The sequence below is a fragment of the Aethalodelphis obliquidens genome, unplaced genomic scaffold (genome assembly GCF_003676395.1).
Source record: "Aethalodelphis obliquidens isolate GAN/ISIS:26980383/991018 unplaced genomic scaffold, ASM367639v1 scaffold1691, whole genome shotgun sequence".
Classification (NCBI taxonomy): Eukaryota; Metazoa; Chordata; class Mammalia; order Artiodactyla; family Delphinidae; genus Aethalodelphis; species Aethalodelphis obliquidens.
Genome location: NW_020839602.1, coordinates 3,102 through 5,442, shown reverse-complemented (window position 1 = coordinate 5,442; position 2,341 = coordinate 3,102). Strand labels below are relative to the sequence as shown.

The following is a 2,341-nucleotide window of genomic DNA, read 5'->3' as shown; positions in this document are numbered from 1 at the left end:
GGAGGAGGCCTCGGACCTGCCACGATTTGATGGGAGGAGGGGATGCTTCCTCTTTGGGGTTCAGGCCATGGGCCCCGGCCCCCGGCCCCAGTCGGCCTGGGCTGCGTCTGGAGCCCGGGACCTTCCCTGTGGAGTCCCATCAGGAGGGGACCTACTCTCCTTGGACCAGAAGAGAGGAGCTGGGGCTTCTCTATCCGCCCGAGTGGACACGAGCTCCCAGGGCTGGGTCCTGACAGAGGAGGAGGGCTCAGGGAGGCATTGCTGACCGTGTGCTGTGGCTCCTGCATCCCCGTCCCTGCTCACTGCTGGCCTCCTTTCCCTTCCCGGCAGGCGGCTCCTGCGGCTGCGCTGGCCCCTGCACCTGCAAAGCCTGCAGATGCGCCTCCTGCAAGAAGAGTGAGTGTGCGGGGCCTTCTCTGGGAATGCGGGGTCTGGGCTGAGTGCGAGGAGGGGGCCCAGAGCTCAGCAGGCAGGCAGGAGCAGGACAGTGACCAGACTTCCCGGCACCCCCCTCACCAGGAAGGGATTCACAGTCAGAGCTGGAATCACCTTCGGCATGACCGAGACCCAGGCGCGCACTAGAGAACAGGGAGACTGAGGCCCAGACGGGTCACCGACAAACCACCTCAGACCTGTCACTAGAACTAGTCCTCCTGCCTCCTGAGTCCCACTTCCGAATCCCCTCAGGGACTGAAGCACTTTCGGGACAGGAACCAGTGGCCGTGCGTGGCTTCTCGGACCTGGTGCAGCCCCTTCCTGTCGAAGCAGCCCAGAGCTTCCCTATCCCGAGCGGGAGCTGCTCTGTGAGGGCTTTGCCTCCACTTTGATCCTGAGGACTTGGCTCACATCACTGGTGGTGCTGGGGGCTGGCTTTCTCCTGTCCCCAGAGGCCCTGCTCACTGTCTGTCCAAGGCGCTGTGCCCTGTCCTTGGCACAGATGGGCCGGGCAACCTGAACCTAGTGTCTGAGAGCAACTACCTCAGGACAGAGGACACCGTCGTAAACTCAGGGTCTGGGCCCGAGGGCGGCTGGGGCCAGGCCTGCTGCTGGGAAGGGTGGTCCCGGACAACGCGTGGTCCGACCGCACACTGCCCTTGCCTCCCCAGGCTGCTGCTCCTGCTGCCCCGTGGGCTGCGCCAAGTGTGCCCAGGGCTGCGTCTGCAAAGGGGCCTCGGACAAGTGCAGCTGCTGTGCCTGATGTCGCGGAGAGCCTGCCCCGGGTGTCCACAGAGCAACCAGGACAAACCTGCATTTTACCGCTTTTCATACAACCGGACCTGACGCTACATTCCTTTTTCTATGAAATCTGTGACTTGTAATAAAAGCTGTTGACTTTATTCTGGCTCTGTCTTCCTTGGTCTGTCTTGGACAAAGAGACTCCGTGCCCATCAGGGCTGGCGTGGGGAACTGGACTGGACGTGCAGAGACCTCGGCTCTGGACCAAAGAGTACCCCCCACACACACCCCACACTCCCAAAACACACACACTGAGCGTCTTAGCCGCTTAGGTTCATTTGAGCTTCCGTTTCTCAGCTCCAAAGGATACCCTCGCCAGATGACATAGGGCATTGGACACACAGAAGACACACTCCCTCTATTCCCCTTAGGAGTACGGATTGCAGAGAAAGTTGCCCATTTCTCATTTTCCTTCTCTGGGGGCCCCTGCCAAACTCAGCGCTCGGTGATGAGAGCCTAGAAAAGTACCCAGAGGGGATGGAATCCCACACCCCTCTCGTGTGACTTCTGCACGGGGCTTGCGTCTAAAACACCCTGGAAAGACCTCTTTGTATTTTCTGCCACAGTTTTCACCCTGGTCAGGAAAACGGATCGCTAAGAAAACGTGTCAAAGGACACGATATGTGACACCCAGTTTTCCCTTCAACACGTAAAACCACCTTCACACGTGGAGGAGCAATTCTGGAAACTGGACGCTCTCATATGCTGCACGTACGTTGAAAGTGTGCCCGAGTCCTGGGAACACTTCACAGATGCCCCACTGTGTGGACCACACACGCCTGGAGCAGCTCTGCCCCCCTGCCTCCCCACAGGGAACATCAGTCTTGGCTTGCCCAGGGCTACGGACAGGACACTCGCCACCCGTGACAGCTCCCTGCAGGGGCTTGGCTCTGAATCTTCGCAAGTACCTCCCTAGGTCAGGCTGACATCTTCCCTTCCCTCAAAATCCAGCCCGAGGCTCCCTGACACCCCGAAAGAAAGTGATTTGGATTTGGTGGGAATTTTCCAGCTGTTTCCCTGAGACCTGGTTTCAGAAGAAGGACTTCACGTGTTCCTCTGCAGAGTGATGGTGGTGCTGCAGTGCGGGGCGGGGCGGGGCGGGGGG

General features: G+C 59.7%; 1 long non-coding RNA gene across 1 annotated transcript; it reads left to right on the top strand.

Moving 5' to 3' along the window:
- The first annotated feature begins 265 nt into the window (after positions 1 to 265).
- On the top strand, positions 266 to 1,224 carry LOC113617072 (uncharacterized). The gene is made up of 2 exons (XR_003431495.1): positions 266 to 396; positions 1,107 to 1,224. It is a non-coding gene; the product is annotated as an uncharacterized LOC113617072 (long non-coding RNA).
- Positions 1,225 to 2,341: the final 1,117 nt, after the last annotated feature.